At 44.9% G+C, this 19,883-nt stretch overlaps 1 long non-coding RNA gene across 3 annotated transcripts in view; it reads left to right on the plus strand.

Moving 5' to 3' along the window:
* LOC113627320 (uncharacterized) overlaps window positions 1–19,883 on the plus strand; it is a 241,568-nt gene that overhangs the window by 132,498 nt on the left and 89,187 nt on the right. For all 3 annotated transcript variants that reach the window (XR_003435511.1, XR_003435509.1, XR_003435510.1), the window contains one exon: window positions 19,408–19,517. This is a non-coding gene — a long non-coding RNA (uncharacterized LOC113627320). The remainder of the gene's footprint in view (window positions 1–19,407; window positions 19,518–19,883) is intronic.

Here is a 19,883-nt window from a genome sequence, read left to right on the forward strand (position 1 = left end):
AAGAGTGTCTGGGGCAAAAAGCTGAACGTGTCCCCCATGAGGGAAGGAGCGTTCTTAGGTTCTCCATCCAATTTTCAGGGCCCGGAGCAAGACCTGGCATAGAGTCAGCGCTCAGAAAATCCTTGTCAAATAAGTGAGTAGCTGGTAGCGATTTGTGTGGAGACGCCAGTTGAAGGTCTTAGAACAGGTCAGTTAGCCAGGATGGAAAGCGTGGAGCAGCGTTGCCCCAGCGTGGCCCCTGGGCCACCCTCACGCCGGCCCCTCAGGAGCTTGTTAGAGATGCCATCTCCTGGAGCCCACCCAAGCCCTGCTAATCCCCACCCTGTCAGGGTGAAATCTGAGCATTAACCGAGCTGCCTAAGACATTCTGAGGCTTTCTCAAGCTTGAGGACCTTAATTCTAAAGACGGAGAAATGAAAGGAAAGGAAGACTGAAAATCCAAATTTGCAAAGTGTCCACCATGAGGAGACCAGGGGTGGGCGAGGGAGAAAGAGAAATGAGGCGAAAGCAAAAGTGCGTGAAAATAACCACACTCCATCAGAAGGCTCTCAGCGTTCACGTACCTCAGTTTCCCCACAGTCAATCCACAGTGTTGCTTATTTCACTTCCCGGGGGTAATAAGGTCTCTGTCAGTTTGCTGCCTGGTAGAAAAAGCCCTGTTTCATTTTCTTCCGAGCGCAGAATGGAATCGACCTTTATGACGCGTGCTGGACATGCATTGATTAAGCTCCCGGTATGGACAAAGGCTTGCGCTGAGGCCGGGGGTATAAAGATTCGTAACTGACAGTCCCTGCCCTTGAAACTGTCCCTGCCGGGTGTGTGGGCTCACAGTAGCAACCACAAAAGTCCACGTGCTGAGAGGTGGTCAAGAGGAGGTGTGTGCAAGGGTTGCTGGGCATCGAAGAGTGGAGGAGGCCTCCTCAGGGTCCAGGGAGGGCTTCTCGGAAGCAGTGGCACACGGGGGTAAGCGGGGATCTGCCGGATAGACCAGGTAGGCCCTCGGTATCCCAGGCAGAGGGAAGGCTGTGTGGAAGAGAACTGAAACTCCGTGGTCGCATGGGCATTTGCTCAGGGCTGCTGGGCGTTTCTGAACAAGGACAGGCAGATGAGGATGGAGAAGAGGCCCAGGACTGCGGGTGGAGCCCCGTCGATCCTGCCCATCGAAGGCCATCAAGGTGGTGCAAGGGTGGCGGCAGGGGGAGGGCTGCCCCTCCCTCCGTTGCTGCCAGGGCCTCCAGCCCCGGCCATGGAGGGCAGCCCCCGGAGAGAGGGCGTGATCGGAGCAAATCCCAGCACCCGCCCTCTGACTCACTCTTGGCCCTTGGAGCGCTGGCCTGTGCCGAGCAGCCGGAGCTGCCAGGGAGGCTTCTGGGGAGCGAGGCCTGGGCTGGGCGGGCCCACTGCACCCTCTGCTCCCTACACAGAGGTGGCGGCAGGGGGGCCGCCAGATGGCCGAGAGAGTGAAGAGGCAGACGGGTGAAGGCTGATGGAGGGCCAAGGGGTCCACTGGTACAAGATGGGGAAACTGAGTCCAACGCCACACAGTCTGATGAGAGCAGAGCTCGCCATCAACCCAGACCTCCCAGTGTGTCACCCGGCGTCTCATGCAGAGTCTCCTGTCATCAAATGAGAATAAAGGAGACCGACTTACACAAGCGTTCCGGCTCCAGGTTCTTTGGGTTGACTGACCCGTCTGGCCCAGAGGTCAGCAAACTATGGCCCGCAGACCACATCCAGCCCCGCCCACTTATGCACCCTCCACAGCTGCTCACTGCAGTGCCCGGGGGGAGCCATTACATCAGTGACCGTGCGGCCCGCAGAGCCTGGAATATTTACCGTCTGGCCCTTTAGGGAGAACACTCGTTGAGCGTTGGGCAGGCCTAACGTGGGCTCCCGTTTCAGCATGTCTGAGCATCTGAGAGGGCGCCGATACATTCGGCCCATGGGGGGAGGAGTCTGAAGGTTAATAGGGGTTGGGATGTCATGGCCCAGGACTGCACTTTGAGAAACTCTGCTGGAGCTCTAGGTCCGGGGAGGTGGGGCCGAGCCCGTGGGCTGCAGGGTCCAGGGCCGGGCGGGCAAGTTTCTTCTCCGTTGTTACAGAGCCAGGCCCCTGAGGCCTCTGCAGGGCTGCTGCCCAGCTCAGCTGAGGGCTAGCGCAGTGGCCGCAGAGGTGATGGCCCTCCCCTGTTAGCTTGTGGCTGATAGGTCAGAAGACGTATAAAATTCGTGGAGCTGCTTTCCTCCTGGGCCTCAGCCTTCCCATCTGTAAAGTGGGCACGCAGTCCTTGTGTTTGCACGGACGCCCTTCTGCGCTGTGGTGGCTGATCTCACACAAACCATACGCTCATGCCAACAACACTGAGAAACCCGGGACGCTGGCAGGACACCACAAAAGCGACAGAGTGACTTAACACTTGTTGTCTCACTACCAGCCTAGATTCTCAACAAAGTTCACGCAAAGAGACTGAAGGAGAAGTTGGGGCTGAACATGGTGTAGAAGAACCTGGACGTGCTTCCCCACCAACAAGCACTGATGAAGTTTACTAACCATCGTACAGTAGTTTCCACTGAACACCTGTTATGCTCCAGGACGGCTGCGAGGCCCTGAGGGTCGAAAAAGTCATCGCAGGCCATGCTTCTGAGGAGCTTGCACTACCGATGGGCCATGATCCTTGGACACTTACAATAGTCACAGCTTTAATTTGGTCCAGTATTTATAGGAAAAGAGGGAAAATGATTTATATTTTGTGTTCATTCAAAACACATGAGCATGTTTCAGTATTATTGTATTAGGTAAAAAAAAAATCAAAATAAATATCCAACAACCAGGAGGACTGATGTTTAAATAAATAAGAGGTTTGTAGACAATAGAACAATATGCAACCATCAAAAAGTATGTCTACAGCCAGGTTTCTCAACGTTGACGTCCTACTGACATTGGGAATCAGATACTTACTGCCCTGTGCGTTGTGGGATGTTTAAGAGCCATCCTCCTTCTACTTCAGACAGCCAAAAACATCTCTAGACATTGCCAAATGGCCTCTGGGGAACAAAATCACCCCCTCCCCTCATTGAGAAGTACTGGTTCACAGTACATTTTCTATCACCTAAGAATTGCATATACTACTGCAGGCAAGAAAAAGAGAAAAGTCGCATTTAGACAGAGATTATGCTCTTGTCTATGCAAAACAATAGGAGAAGGAGAAGCAGGAGAGAAGAAAAAGGGGAAGAGAGAAGAATGGGAGGAAGGGAAGGAAATAAATGAAAAGGATGGAAAGGAAATAGCCTGGAAGTTTAAAAATAGTTGCTTCCGGGCTTCCCTGGTGGCGCAGTGGTTGGGAGTCCGCCTGCCAATGCAGGGGACGTGGGTTCATGCCCTGGTCCGGGAGGATCCCACGTGCCGCGGAGCAGCTGGGCCCGTGAGCCATGGCCACTGAGCCTGCGCGTCCGGAGCCTGTGCTCCGCAGCGGGAGAGGCCACAGCGGTGAGAGGCCTGCGTACCGCAAATGTGGATGGGACTCAGGAGAAAGACAGAAATGGGAACACAGCCCGGTTTGCTTGCTTATGCAGTCATTTACTCATTCAGCGGCATTTATTGAGAGCCTGCTACGTATGTGTCAGGCAGTGAGTGAGGTGCTGGGTCAGAGGAGTGAGCAAGTAAGGTAAGCAAGGGCCCTGCTCTCACCAAGCTTGCGATCTACTGGGGAGACAGAACTTGACACAATATTCAGAGACGTGCTGAGGGCTGCAAAGAATGTCAGGAGTCCCAGAAAGCATTTGTGAGGGAGAATGAAGAAGGTGTTCAATTTTCTCTCGTAGCATAACAAATTAGCACAAACTTAGTGTCTTAAAGCAACACACGTTTATCATTTCACACTGTCTATAGATCAGGAGTCCAGGTTCACCTCAGCTGGGTCCTCTGCTCAGGGTCTTACAAGACAGTAATCAAGGGGTTAGCTGGGCCGTGTTCTCATCTGGAGGCTCAAATGGACAGTAATTTGCTTCCAAGCTCATCCAAGTTATTGACAGAATTGATTTCCCAGCGGTATATAGCCGATTGTGTTAGTTGGGTACCTAGGCTAACTGTGTTGGACTTGCAAACAAATTGGACTTACAAATGCACTCTTGGAACGGAACTCATTCGTATGTAGGGGACTCACTGTAATTCCTTCTTGATTAACTCAAAATCATCGGATTTGGGACCTTGTTATATCTTCAAAATCCCTTCACTTTTGCCATGTATTTTATTGGCAAGGGACAAGTCACAGGTTCTGCCTACACTCAAAAAAAGGGGATCACACAGCATGTGAACTCAGGGGCAGGGATCACACAGCGTGTGAACACAGGGGCAGGGATCACACAGGGTGTGAACACAGGGGCAGGAATCACGGGGGACTCCCTAGGGTCTGCTCACCACAGGAGGGGAAGGTTTCTCATTGAAAGAGGTGTTTCATTGAGACCCAACGGATGAGTGTGACCTACTTAAGTGAAGCCTAGAGGGAACAGAGTTCTAGGAAGAGGGGACAGCATGTGCAAAGGCCCTGAGGAAGAATGGTAATCTTGCAAAGCTGAAAAGGTTCAGTTTGGCAAAACGGCATTTCTTATTCTTGGCTGTACATTACCTAGAGAACTCAAAAAATTGTTGTTTTCAAGAACTATTTAAACCAATACAGTTCCAAAGTTCGTGGCTTAGGGCCAGGCAACCATTTTTGCTGGTTGGTTTGTTTTCCCTAAAATCTCCCAAGTTATTTTTGAATAGGACAGGGGTTAGAGGTTGCTCAGATGTTTGGAACAGAGAGATAAGCCTATGGTAGCTCAGATCAAAAGTTTTCCGTGAAGAGAGGCAAAGAATAGCTCATTGCTGTTTTCATAATGGAGACATTGGTTAAGTGTTCCTGTAAGGAAATCAAATCCATGGTCTACAGAAAACAGCATTTCTTTTAGACCAACAAAGTTAGACTTCAGTTGGAGACACAGCACAAGATTTGGCCCACATTGGCCAAAATGCTCTCCATCATGCCCTTCTCTCTTTTTAAAGTATCCAATCAAAATGTAGTCAGGTTTTCTTTAAGTCCCCATTTGATCCAGGAAGCTGTGCTGGAGACAAAAGATCTTAAAACACCTTGGAAATGAGATTCTGATTTCATCGCGATTAGCACGTATTGCTTTCCAGCCATGTGTCAGGTGATACATTAGGCATCATTGTTTATGACACTGTATTTGACACGCACAATAGCACAGCAAGAGCACAAAGAAGATACCATCAATTCCTGCTTCACGGATCAAGAAAGGGAGGTTCGGAAAGTACCTGGTACCAGACAGGGTGGCAGATGGGAAAGTGCATAGGCTTTGGAAACGGGCAAAGTCAGCTCTTTGCAAACCCCACCCCCTTTCTCCTGACCTTTGTGAACTTGGGGAAGTTACTCAGCCCCGAAAATCTCTATTTGTTAAATAGATAATACTGGTATCAACCTTCCGGGGTGGCTGGGGGACAAAACCAGACAGCCCTGCTCTGTCCTGGGAAGAGGAGTGGAGTTCTGTCTTTTCCTGTTCTTCTAGCCACCAGCAGGTAGTGAGGGGCGGATGCAGAATCCCACCCCTAAAATCCCAACTCCAAGTCCAGGGGACTTTGCTGTGGGTAAAGGAGTGCTCTAGAAGGAGATTCCCACCTAGGAAGAGAGAATATGATTGCTCACGTACCTCCAGGAAGTGGAAATGTGTTTCGTGTTCCATTTAGAAATCAAGCCATCTCACAGATATAAAATTGAAAAACGGCTAGATCCTTCTCTCTCTCTCTCTCCCTTTCTCTCTCTCTCTGTCTCTCTCTCTTGCGCGCATTCCTCTTCTGAGACTCAGTTTCTTTCCAGCGCACAGAAGACAGTGATAACTCCTTCTAAGTGCTGCTGACAGGTCTCTACAGGGCAGCGTCTGCACAGCCTTGACGTGTCACACTGGCTGGCTCTTTGCCATCGCTCCAGAAAGAGTCTCTATTATTACAAGGACCAAAGACGGAAGAGTGAATCAAGGAATGTGGTGCAGATTTCCCCCCTATTATTCAGGGAGCGGTCGTATCCAACTGTCCTTAAACCAAGGACTATTTGGATTTCCTTATCTAGTCCCCCCTACGTGATGTGAAGTTATGTGAAACGGAGGGAGACACCGTGTTATGTGAATAATGGAAGCTCTGACATCTCTGACCACAGTTCATTTCTAGCTCCTGTTCTGTAGGTACCTGGTGTCCAGGGTCACGTGGGCTGTCACCCAGCTCCAGAAGCAGCCTCACCATGGGGAGACCATTGGCCCTTCATCCTGAGGCTGGCAGGAGGTGTCCTGGGCTGGGGGAGGCCTCTTGTAGACGCGATATTAAAGCGTCCCTTCCCTTCAACCCGGAGCACGTTCTGAGGTTATGACTCACCAGCCCACGGCCAAGAGCAGCCAAGCTTGACCCCCCTCGGCCTCCCTGCCAGCCTCAAAAGATTCACTCCTGCAAATTCAAAAGACCCCGGGCCTCCCACCATTACTTGGGCTGAGTGTGTAACTGTGAATTCCTCCTGTTGAGTCCACTACTATATTGAGAAAGTTATCATTAAGAAAAGCAAACAAGAAGGCCCCCTGACTCCTAAGGGCCGTTTCTGAATACATGTACGTTTCTCGAAGAGCAGTGGAAAAGAGCTTTGCAACTCTAGCTGCTGCTCAGAGAAGCAAGAGGGAGACCGTGCTGCCTGCACGGGCTCCCTTAAGTAGCCTGGTGTCTCAGGATAACTTCTGTTGCTGACAAGACAGGGCACGCATTTCTCATTTCTTGTATCCCCATGTCACCCGTGGTACCAGCAGAGGCTCCGAATACCAGAAATAAAAGAAAGCTGGATGCCCCCAGAAGTTGAGCCAGTGTTAGGAATAATTGCTGAAGGATCTTTCCAGGGTCGCCATACATTTCTGTAGTGTCTAGGTAGAGCGGAAAAGAAGAAAAACCTAGATAATATAAACTGCTTAGGAGAGGGTAGGGGGGGAAAAAGCCTGTCGGATTCCAGGAGAAATTGAGATTCACAGATTGCACTTTTCTTAAAGGAAAATGAAGGAAATGTCTTATTTGTTTCTCCATAGAACAGAAATGATTGCAAGCAAGATACAGGAGAAACTGAAAACTTGTTTTTCTTAGTTAGTATGCCAGGCTAGGCAGGAAAGGAGAGGTAATAGACAGCAAGGGAGAGAAGGAGACAGAGAAATAAAGGTGGGGTGTGGGGGGGGGAAGAGAGAAGGGGAGAGCAAGGCCGACTTTTTCATCAGGCCCAGGACACCTAATGTCTAGGATTCACAATACTTTTAGTATTAATTTCTCAATTTTTATTGTTATTAAATTAATTTTAATTTCTTTTAATTTTAATTATAATTTCTTTTAAAACCAGAAGAAAAAAATGAATATAATAACAAGCACGTCGTATTGCATCCTTCCAGGATTATACTCATCTTTATCCCAATGCTGTCATAAAATATAATACTTAATTTTTTTTATTTTTATTTTTTAATGGAGGAAGAGACCCACAAGCGCAAAAGTGCCTAGGGCTTCCCTACAAAAGACATAACACAGTCCTAGGAAGGAGGAGAAGGGAGCTGAGCGGCAGGGAGGGGTGAGGCGAGGACAAAGCCAACAGAGAGTTAGAGGCACATATGGTACAGTTGTGAGATCTTGTGCATGGTGATAGCAGTTGTAAAAGATTCTTCCAGAGGTGGCTTTCGTATGCATTATCTAGTTAGAGAGCCTGAAAAGAAGGCTTGTGACTTGGATGCAATTACTAAAAGTTGTATTTTAACATTCCTGTGATGATTAACCCACTAGAAAAAGATTTACAAAGGCCATAAATGACTTCCAGTCATCCCATGTCTCCTTTCCTAGTCTCTTTTGTAACACACTTCTGGGTTTAGATCGCTTCAAACCTCTCAAGTCATCTTTGTGATTATTGACCTTTATGGAGACAAAGGTCAAATCTTCACCTTGCCTCACTCTTGGTCTCCTGAATAAGGAGCCATTGCTGGTTGAGGAAATTAGAGAAGTCTGACATGGTTCCCAGCCATCGTTCATCCTTTCAAACTTTTGTTTTCATTTTCAGTATTGGTGTCCTGGTAGCTGGCTTCCAGGCCTGGCTTCCCTCATCCGCTGCAGACCCCTGGAGCTGGAGCCCCTCCAGGGAGTCCTTGTAAAGCTTGTTTCTCTGGAGTGCCTGAGGCCCTGCCCAGAGATAGGGGCAGACAGCCATGTCAATGACAAACTAGCCCACGTAACCCTTTATAGCTTGCATTCAGTGAAGCACAATTTTCCACAAGAAAGCATCCTTCTGAGTTTGTCTAGAAAATAACAGTACCACAAAACCCAGCTCCACCATTTAGTGCGTAGGTAACGATTTAGGCAAGGTGATCTGTGCCTCTGTTTCCCTGTTTAAAAACGTGACAGGCAATACCTTCTGCGCAAGGTTGCTGTCAAGATTGAAATGAAATTATGTATATGGAGCACTTAGCACATGCTTGCTGAGTATAGGGATTAATCAGAAGGTGGCTGTTATCAGTACTATTGTAATTTAATTTTCAGTTCAGTTGTTAAGGAGATGACACCTATTGTACAAAAATTTAAAGTACTGAAAAGTATAAAGAAGCAAAAAAGAACTCACCCGTAATCTTCCCACCTAGATGTAACCAACTGGACATTTTGACATTCCCCTACCCCACTCATATATATTTTTTAAATTTTACTGAAGTATAGTTGATTTACACTGTTGTGTTCATTTCTGCTCTACAGTGACATGATTCAGTTACACATATATTTTTTTCATATTATTTTCCATTGTGGTTTATCACAGGATATTGAATATAGTTCCCTGTGCTCTACAGTAGGACCTTGTTTATCCATCCTATATATAATAGTTTGCATCTACGGATCCCAAACTCCCAATCCTTCCCTCTCCCACCCCCACCCCAACCCACTCATATGTTTAAAAGCGTTTCAGATATAAAGTATTGAAACTAGTAAGAGAGTTCACAAAGAGTTCACAAAGTTTCTAGATTCAACCCCAATACACATAAATCTTTTGTGTTCTTATTGTACGTAATTACCAAATGCATTATTAAATTCGTGTGATTTACAATGGCAACTAAATAATAAATATTTAGGGGAAAACGCTAATAAAAATGTACACAACTCTATGATAAAAAATAGAAAACGTCGTCTTAAGTCATAGAAGAAAATCTCAGTATGTGAAGATATAGATCATGGTCATGGTGAGCAGATTACAAACTGGCCATTCTTCCCAGTGTATCTATATTTACATTCAAAGTAGTTCCAGTGAAAACCCCAGCAAGGAACTTGAGAACAGATACCAACATTTCATATGGGAGGTGAAAAAGGAGAGAAGTCAAGACCATTTTGAATAAATAGAACAAGATAAGGGACTTACCAGGTTTGGAGGTTTATTGTAGATCTATAGCAAATAGCAATCGTGGCAATGTTATAGGGAGAGAAAAACAAACCAATGGAACTGAATAAAAAGCTTCACAACAGAGCCATGCATTTATGAAAACCTGACTGTTGAAAAGACTTTCCGGTGAAGGAAAAGGAGCCTTGCTGTTTGCTCTTAGGACCAAGGTGCTCGGCCACTTCCTAACACCGTGGAGCCCATCGCCTTGGCCTGCAAACCGCAGGGTCTACATGTACAGCTCCCTCCCCCCGCCCCCGCTACCCCAGATATCCAGGATCCAGCTCTGACCCCATTGGGTTCCTACGAGCTTTCTGGATGCCTGCAGAAAGGTCTGGGCGTGTCTGTGTCTCTGCCTTTTCTGGGCATTCTAGCAGAGAAGAATCAGGGTGACTACAGACTGTCCCCTCATGGTCCTGACTCTTGGGAGATCTTTCATACCACAGAAGGGTAAAGTCAGGAAGCATTTCACCCAAGCGTCCTCCTACTGAGGAAGAGCGGAGAAGCCTTCCAGAATGGTCTCTCACTCACCATGGCTTTCAAAGGAAGAGCAGAAGAAGGAAGAGAAGAAGGAGAAAAGCAAGAAGGAGAGTCATGGCTGCATCAAAGAAGTGTAGAAAATGCTATTTTAAAAGAAAGCTGGACACATTTTTATAATCACAGTGTCTCTCAGAGCTTAGCTACTGTAGCTCTGACCCTGGCCATACATTAGTCTCACCTGGCAGGAACGGACTAGGGGAGGATGGGGAAGCAGGGCATTAAAAATAAAGATGCCAAAGCCTCACCCCAAGAAATTCTGATTTAATTGGTCTAAAGTAGGGGGGCTGGCTGATCACAGAAATTTGTTTAAGTTCTTCAGGTGATTCTGATATGCAGCTGTGGTGAACTTCATTACCTTCCTGTGCTAATGTGCTTTGAGATCTGTGAACTCCTTTTCCACATGTAGTTGGCCACATTTATCTGCTTCTCTTGGACCCTGGTAGGACGAGTATAGCTCTCAGTAGAAGAAAACATTTGGAACCTGGGATTCTTCTGCCACGGATGTTTTTCTCCTTTAGGTGGAAAGAGGACAAGATTAGGAAATGAGTGTCTTCATCAACTTCAAATTATTTAATGACACCAACAATTGGCATTCAGTGAACCTTAAAGGTTTTGTCTTTATTATCTTGTTTAATCATTAAGGCATCTCTGAATGCTTGGTACTGCTGTTATTCCCATTTTACAGTTGAGAAACTGAGACCGAGAGAGAGAAGGTGACTTGCCCAGCGTCACACAGGTAGTAACGGTCAGAATGAGGACGTGAATTGGATCTGAGTGCCTTCAGTGTCTGCGTTCTACATTAAGTATGCTCTACTATCTCTATTTTTAAAATGTGGTCCATGCCACCCAATTATTGATTCTAGAATCCTAGAACCCATCTAGTTCTCCATGAAGGGAAGGGACTTGGCCACCTTTCTGTCGCTGAAACGAGTCCCACGAAATAGCCACTCTGGACCTGTCATTCCCTGGGGTTTGTGATTAGCCAATGTCCCCCTGTAACCGGCCCCCTCTCTCCCACTCCACTGCCAGGAAGAAAGGATGACCATTGTGCTCCAGGCTCCCGGGGGGCCCCCTAGGAAGGCAGCGAGGGGCCCCAGAGGACCACTTGGCAGTCTGGGGCGCGTGGTGATGGGCGGAGGCTTGCACAGGCTGGGCAGGGTGATTTGCAATCAGTTGCAAGTGATTACACATTGTTTCCCATCGATAGGCAGAGGGAGCCCTGACGGGATAATGAAATGCAGCTGATGGAAAATCACAGCTGACTGTCAACAGCGAGCGGGCTGTGCACGGCCCTCCAGTGCTGCAGGCGAGCCCTCTCCCCTGCAAAGGCCAGGAGCAGGTCAGAAGAATGTTAACGCTAAGCCCCTTCACAGTGCCAAGGAAAACTGACCTGACCCGAGCGCCCACCAGTCAGGCATTAGATAAGCAGGTAAGAGCAGGACACAGGGACTCCCTCTGGACAAACCACACAGCTTCCCAGCCTGGGGCTCCAAACAGACTTCCTCAAATTTAGGAGAGCCCGGTCCCAGCCAGGCAGCCCGGCCAGAGGCCTGGACACCAGGGCAGCAAGGGATGGGGTCTCTTGACTTTGCCGGACTCCCAGAGAAACAGGTTTCTTTGACTGTACTTTCCCCGGGCAGGGCTAGGGAGTGAGGCTGAGCGTTTTCCTGGCTGTGCTCAATGAGAGAATCTGTTTCAATGATCTTTCCATGGCTGGCTTCGCTAAGGGCCAACTTGAGCCCCCTTTACCCTTCTGTTGTCAAGGAAAAACAGCTGTGTGCCTCAATTGAAGTCTCCTTCCATGACGGTCATTACTGCCTCCCCAGTAAGAGATAATGGGCTTGAATTTCCCAACTAGATGGGAGTTGCTTAAATCTTGACTCTCCTGGTAAAGGCCATCCAGAGTGGCCTTCCTGAGGAAGGTGCTATTCAACTCAGCCTCCCTGCTTCATTACCCTTCCCAGGGGGCATGCAAAGAAGTGCCCAGTCAATGAACTTATTAAGAGCACAACTCTGGTACCAGATCTTTAACGCAGTTTTCCCCCAGACCATTTCCATCTACTGAGTTCAGCCTGCATTGTCCCCGCAGAACTTGCTGGAATCCTTTTCAATAAAAGGTAGAATCTGGCCAATTCATGATTGACTAGTGAGTGCCTAAAAGAAAAAAGAAAGTGCAAACAGCTAAAATGGTCAAACCCTAAGTGAAACCATTAGTTTTTATTTTGTTTGGCTAACAGCTTACGATGTTAGCCAAGGATGTTGAACATCTTTCATGTGTTTATTTGCCATCTGTATCTCCTCTTCAGCTTACAGTAATAAAATACTACTTTATTTTAACTAAACGTTTTACTTTGAGAAAACCGTAGGTTTACAAGCAGTTGCAAGAAATGATGCAGCAAGAGCCCATGTAGACTTTACCCTTTTCCTCAATGGTAGCATCTGCAGAATTATGGTATAACGTCACAGCCAGGATATGGACATTGCTACAATCCACTGATTCTCAGATATCCCTGTTTTTACTCATTGGTTCTATGCAGTTTTATCACATGAGGAGGGGTTTCCTGTATCCAGCACCACAGTCAAGATTCAGAGCAGTTACATGACCACAGGGATCCCTTGTGCCACCCTCTTGTAATCTCGCCTCTCTGCCTCATGCCTGGCCATTTCTATCATTTCCTCTCTTCAAGGATGCTGGATAAAATGGAGTCACACTGTACGTGACCTTTGGAGGTTGGCTTTTTTCGCTTAGCGTAATTACCTGGATCCATCCAAGTTGGTGGATGAATCAATTCTTCATTCATTTTTTTTTATCCCTGAGTGATATTCCATGGTGTGGATGTTCCAGTCTGTTTAACTAGTCAACTGCTGAAGGACACCTGGGTTGCTTCCAGGTTGGAGCTATTATGAATAAAGTTGCTCTGAATATTCATTTACAGGTTTTTGTGTGAACGTCCATTTTCATTTTTCTGGGAAAATGTCCAAGAATGTAATGGCTGGGTCATATGACAATTGTACATTTAGTTGTATAGAAGTTGGCAAACTGATCTCCAGAGTGGCTGTACCATTTCACAGTTCCACCGGCAGTGTATGAATGGTCCATTTCTCTGTATCCTCAATAGCATTTGGTGATGTCACTATTTTTTTTAAGTATTTTTATTTATTTATTTATTTGGTTGTGCCGGGTCTTGGTTGCGGCAGGCGTGCTACTTAGTTGCGGCTCACCGGCTCCTTAGTTGCGGCTCACCGGCTCCTTAGTTGCGGCTCACCGGTCCTTAGTTGTGGCATGCAAACTCTTGGTTGCGGCATGCATATGGGATCTAGTTCCCTGACCAGGGACCGAACCCGGCCCCCTGCGTTGGGAGCACGAGTCTTAACCACTGCGCCACCAGGGAAGTCCCAGATGTCACTCTCTTTTATTTTAGCCATTCTGATAGGTGTGTGGTGATAATCTCAGTGTGGTTTTAAGCTGTACTTATTCAGTGACTAATGGTGTTGAACACTTTCATGTATTTATTTGCCACCTGTAGCTCCTATTCAGTGGTATGTCTATTCATGTCTTTTGTGTATTTTTTAATTGGACTGCTTTCTTTTTTTATTGTTGAGTTTTGAGAGTTTTCTATATGTTCTAGAAACTAATCCTTTGTTGGATAGATGACAGACTCTGTTCTCTCAGTCCGTGGCTTTCCTTTTTATGCTCTTAATTGGATCTTTCACAGAGAAAAAGGTCTTAATTTTGATGGCGTCCAGTTTATCAGTTCTGCCTTTTGTAGGTCATACTTTTGGTATCAAGTCTCTTTGGATCTCTTTGACTAGACCTAGCTTCTGATTTTCTCATATTCTTTAGAAGTTTTATAGTTTTTTGTTTTCCATTTACAACCATGACCCATTTGAAGTTAATTTTTGTATAAGCTATGAAGTTGAGGTCAAGATTCCCTTTTTTTGCCTCTGAATGTCCAGTGGCTCCAGCCCCATTTGTTGAAAAGGCTCTTCTTCCTCCATCAAATTGCTTCTGCACCTTGGATAGAAATCAGTTGGACGTATTTGTATGATGAGTACTTTTTAAAGTTTAAGTCAAACAGCAAGTCAAAGAGCAGTATGTATGGTGTGATCCCATTTTTAATGAAAACATAAACATACATATGTATTTACATATTCACGGTGATGTTTATTGTGATTATCTCTGGAGGTTGAGGCAGGAAGATTTTCACCTCATGGTCTGAAAGATAATAGTTTATTGAGCATTTATTGCGTGACAGGTGCTATTTAAAATTTTATAATTAACTGTTATTGTAAAAAAAAATCATGATCACAAGGGCTTCCCTGGTGGCTCAGTGGTTGAGAGTCCGCCTGCCGATGCAGGGGACACGGGTTCGTGCCCCGGTCCGGGAAGATCCCACGTGCCGCGGAGCGGCTGGGCCCGTGAGCCATGGCCGCTGAGCCTGCGCGTCCGGAGCCTGTGTTCCGCAACGGGAGAGGCCGCAACAGTGAGAGGCCCGCGTACCGCAAAAAAAAAAAAAAAAATCATGATCATGATTACTAAATTATTACTAACTCTCATATAGCCAGGTACTATTCTTAAATGCTTTACATATATCCTCTCACTTAACAATCACACCAACCCCAGGAGTTAATTTCTGTTATTATTCCCATATTACAGTAGAGAAACAGAGTTTTAAGACATTGTGTGCCAAAGGCACAGAACAATAAAGCTCTAGAGATACAGGCCCAGATATTCTGACACCGCAAAGAGCCCTCTGAGCCCCTGCGTTCCACTGTTTACCTGTGTGTTGTGTGAATTACTTGACAACCTAAAGTCATATTTTTTGTAATCACAGAAGGAAGAAGATGACCTAAAATAATGCAATCTGATTTGCAAAAAAAAAGACATGCTTTCTTTTTGACCAGTTTAGCTGCAATAACAGTTCACCAGTTGCTTATGGTCTGTGTATGGTCTATGAGAATATTCTCTTCAGGATTTTTTTCCCCTGTGAACGTCTAAAACTTCTAAAGTATTCTAATATACTATCGTTTCCAACAAGAAATCATTTTTAAAAGAATATATTTTTTCTCGAGAATTATGCCTGACTGGTTTCAGATGGTCCTGAGAATGAAGTGCTCTCCACAATATCTCCTCTATATTCCAAGTAAACAAGACAAAGCCAGAGAGCTCAGTGACAGGACATGACCCAAAGGCTCGCTCAAGTCTTTATGGCCTAAAGTCACCTCGCCCAGAATGCACTCAAAGGCAAACAGAGAGCATTCTTTAAATATTTCTGGTTTAAAAAAAAAAAAAAGCAAGCCTTTATATTATTCCTTTTATTAAATAACAAGCCCCTAGAAAGGAAGTGGTAAATAAGTGTTAAGACGGACATTAATTAAAATACGTAAGTATTCACCGGAGTAGAAGCACTCTCAATAACCCCAGATTCTTCAAATGAAGAAAAATGGGGGTTTGATGTAAAAATTCCAGAGTACTTTCCCTCAATGTCTTTATTTTACACTCTTCGGATTCACTGACACCTCCCTACATCCTCAAACCTCCATAAAAAATAAAAATTATAGATTAAAATAAAACTTAAAAACACTTAAAGTAGAACTATTTTTCCCAGTCCTGCTACCTCTACCCTGGATATATTTCTTCCATTACTCATATCCTTTCTGTTCTGATGACCACTGGCTCAGTCTGGGCTCCTGTGGCCTGTTTCCAGCTGCCAGATTAACAATCCATCAGAAACTACACCTCTGGCCGTGTGAGTTCCTTTTGCTCAAAGATCTTCACCGGCTCCCTACTGCCTTCTGATACAAGTACAAACTCTGCAGTTTGGAGTTCACAGAATTACTCCAGTGCAACTGGCCCTGCTTTTTTCCCCACCATCAGCCCTGACCTGCCATCGCCCTGTCCGACCTGGAGGGAGGACCGTTTCCAAGACGGCCTCCCCACCTGTGTGCTTTTGCTCAGGCTGAACCTTCAGCTGGGCTGTCCTCCTGGGATGCATGGCCCTTTTACCTCCTCCTTCAAAACCATCAGGGCCCCTCCCCCGGAAAGCTTTTTCTTAATTTTCTGCAAACTGGCCAAGACCTTGAATGTTATCTAACGATAATCCTCAAGTTTGCATAGCAGCCTGCAGTGTATAAGCCCTCTCTCGGCGTTCTTGCACTCACCTCCGAAGCACACCTCCGATTGCAATAGGAAGGTGAGGATAGCTCGTGTGTGAATGTTTGCTGATATTTCTGTTTACATTAATGGAAAGAGGAAGGTGAATGATGTTTACTAGAGCTTTACTGATTCATTAATGATATGTGTGACTAATTTGTTGACCCGAATAGTAGCTTTCAAATACTGGAAGAATATTCCCTCAAATTTTTGCGCTATTCACATTGTCATAGTTGCAGACACGATTTTAAGGTTAATCTGTACTATTAACATTGTTTCCAACACGTTCTCAATTCTGCAGAAACAAAACCACGGTAAACTGAGCCTTGATTTGTAGTGTTTGCCTCTTTCCGTGGTGTAAATATTCCCAGAATGGCTGATTTCAAGCTACCAACCTGACCTCAGTGAACACAAAGTTGGGAAGAGAAGTACAGTAGCACATCATTATGTAATATTTTTATCATACACATACAATGGATGTAAATAATCTAAAGAACATAGTTAAATGTAAAATAATTAGGAATGGTGAGTTAATTTTCGACAAAGGGACCAATGCAATTCAGTGGGGAAAGAAATTTGTATGGAAAAAAAAATACTTTGATTCATATCTTACATCATACACAAAAATCAATTGGAGGTGGTTCACAGACCTAAACATAAAAGCTAAAACTATAAAGCTTCTATAAGGAAACTAGGAGAATATCTTCACAACATTTAAGTGAGCAAAGGTTTCTTAGAACACAAACATTGGTAAAAATGGACTTCAATTAAATTAAGCAATTTGTGCTTCAAAAGACAGCTAACTTTAAAAAGTGAACAGGCAAGACACAGACTTGGAGAAAATAAGTGCAATACATATATCTGACTTAGGATTCATATTCAAAATATATACATACATATATAACCGATGAAACTCTTATTTAAAAGATAAATGACACCATTTAAAATAAAATAGAAGGAGCTTCCCTGGTGGCGCAGTGGTTGAGAGTCCGCCTGCCAATGCAGGGGACACAGGTTCATGCCCCGGTCCGGGAAGGTCCCACATGCCGCAGAGCGGCTGGGCCCGTGAGCCATGGCCACTGAGCCTGCGCGTCCGGAGCCTGTGCTCCGCAACGAGAGAGGCCACAGCGGTGAGAGGCCCGCATACCGCAAAATAAATAAATAAATAAATAAAATAAAATAAAATAGAAGACTCAAATAAGAACTTAACAAAGAAAAATATCAAATGGTCAATAAGCACATGAAAAAATATTCAACATTAGTCATCAGGAAAATACAAACTAAAACTATGACATAATGTTATACACCCACTAGGGTGGCTAAAATAAAAGAGATTGGCAGAACCAGATGTTGATGTGGACCCACTGGGAGTGCAAAATGGTAAAATCACCCTGAAAATCAGTCCAGCAATATCATAAAAGTAAACCTGTACCTACCCCATGACCCAGCAATATCACTCTTAGATGTTGACCCAAAAGAAATGAAAGCATATATACACAGCAAGACTCTTAACAAGAATATTTATAGATATTTCATTAATAAACAACTATGAAGAGAGCCCAGATGTTCATCAAAATGAAACAGATAAACACCTTGTGATATAGCCATAGACTAGATTACCACACAGCAAGAAAAAGTAACAAACTACTAACACATCACAACCTGGATGAACCATCAAAACGTCATGCTGAGCGGAAGGCAGATACAATTGTACTCCTGTGTGATTCCGTTCAGTTGTAGTATTGAAATAGGAAAAACTAATCTCTGATGAAAAACATCAGTCTTAAAGCTTTTTTCTTATTACCATCAAGAAAGCCAGTCAGCGTAAACCTCTTAAATGAGCACGTGCCTGCGCATAACACACACACACACACTCCCCACACAGCCTTCCGACAGATGATACCAAACCTGACTTAGCCTTCTCCTTCACTGAGACGCAAAACTTGTTTTTTTTTTCCCCTGCTCGTACAGAATCCTCTGCGCTTAAGAATGCAAACTGTAAATCGATACCCACGTCTTAAAGGTGACATTTCAACAGCTGTACATCCTGGAGCCTCTCAGGATCTCAGGATCATTTTGTTCCTGTCAAACTTCTAACTGTGTAAATAATGTATGAGCCTCCAACTCCACATCCTGCAGTACAGGATGAAACTCCTTCACTTTGTATGTATATGTCTTCATTCAAAGAGCCAGTCATTCACTTGCTGACCATTATTGAATCCCCACTGCGCGCCAGGCACTGGATTGGGCAGTGTGAACGTAGAAGTGGAAAGGACAGGCCCAGCCTGAACTGGGGAGGAGGAAAGGTTAGATATCAGATTATGGATTGCCCCGTAAATTTTCCTTGTAATGATTGCTTTTTTAAAACAAAGAGTTAAACAGGGTAGGCCTCCTATGAACACATTTACCAAGAAGTCCTCATCTTGTCTTGGATGGATGGAGAATAAATTAAGAGTTTGGGATTAACATATACACACTACTATATATAAAATAGATAACCAACAAGGACCTATCATATAGCACAGGGAATAACCTCAATATTTTGTAATAACCTGTAAGAGAAAAGAATCTGAAGAAGACTGCATATATATGTAAACACACACACACACATATACACACATATATATAACTGAATGACTGTGCTGTACACCTGAAATTAATACAAAATTGTAAATCAGCTATACTTCAATTTAAAAAAATAAATATATAAATATAAAAATATATATATCTCAAGGAGTACTCCCTGGAGGAAGAAGCTTTTGAGCTGGGCTGTGAATGAAGTGCAAGAGTGTACATGGAGGGGGCTGATATTTCAGGTGGCTGAATCATTGTGTCAATCAATAGTCCTGATGCACAGAAGAGCATGTTGTTTTTAAGTTTCCAAGAGGAAACTTATCATTGGGGAAAGTAAAGATACAAAGTGAGTCTAGTGAAATTGCGAAGGTCTGAAATAAGCAGGGCTGTGTTAAGAATCTCTGCTTTATCAACAAATAAAATCAGTGGGATGCTGTTACAGAGAGTGGCACCTTAGAGGGATGTGATCGTCTGGGCACATTGCATAGAACAGACTGGGGAGTATGTGTACAAGCTGTGGGGAGACCAGTTTGACGCCAGCATGTATACATCATAGACAAATACCCCTACTAATGTCCAATGAAAGACCTGCTCTGAATTCTGTGGACTATAGAAGAAACTTAGATGGCCCTACTTTGAACAATTAACAAACATCCTGGCATTGCTTTTCAGACAGAAGACTGAAATCTGAGAGGCTTAGCAGAAGGAGTTAAGGAGCCCATCAAGAGGAGGATGGACAGACCAAAGAAAATAGCCCGAGGGAACAGACACCTGAGATACAGGTATGTTCCAGTTACTTTTTCAATTGTTATTTGGATTCAGCAATTGAGAGCTTGTTCTGTCTCAGACCTGTATCAAGTGCTTCATATTCATCAGAGTTAATGCTCACCTCCATCCTACAAGGCATGTAGTATCACTAAATATTTTCTACAAAGAAAGAACTGGAAGTTCAGAGAGGGAGAGTACCTTGAGGTTATACAATCGGTAAGCAGTAGAGGCAGAACTTGAACCCAGGTCTGTGCTGGCAAATGTTGGCTCCTCACCACCATGTTCTTTTTTTATGATTATTTCTTTATTTTATTTATTTATTTGTGGCCGTGTTGGGTCTTGGTTGCTGTGCGCAAGCTTTCTCTGGTTGCGGCGAGCGG

The sequence above is a fragment of the Aethalodelphis obliquidens genome, unplaced genomic scaffold (assembly GCF_003676395.1).
Source record: "Aethalodelphis obliquidens isolate GAN/ISIS:26980383/991018 unplaced genomic scaffold, ASM367639v1 scaffold20, whole genome shotgun sequence".
NCBI classification, from domain to species: Eukaryota; Metazoa; Chordata; class Mammalia; order Artiodactyla; family Delphinidae; genus Aethalodelphis; species Aethalodelphis obliquidens.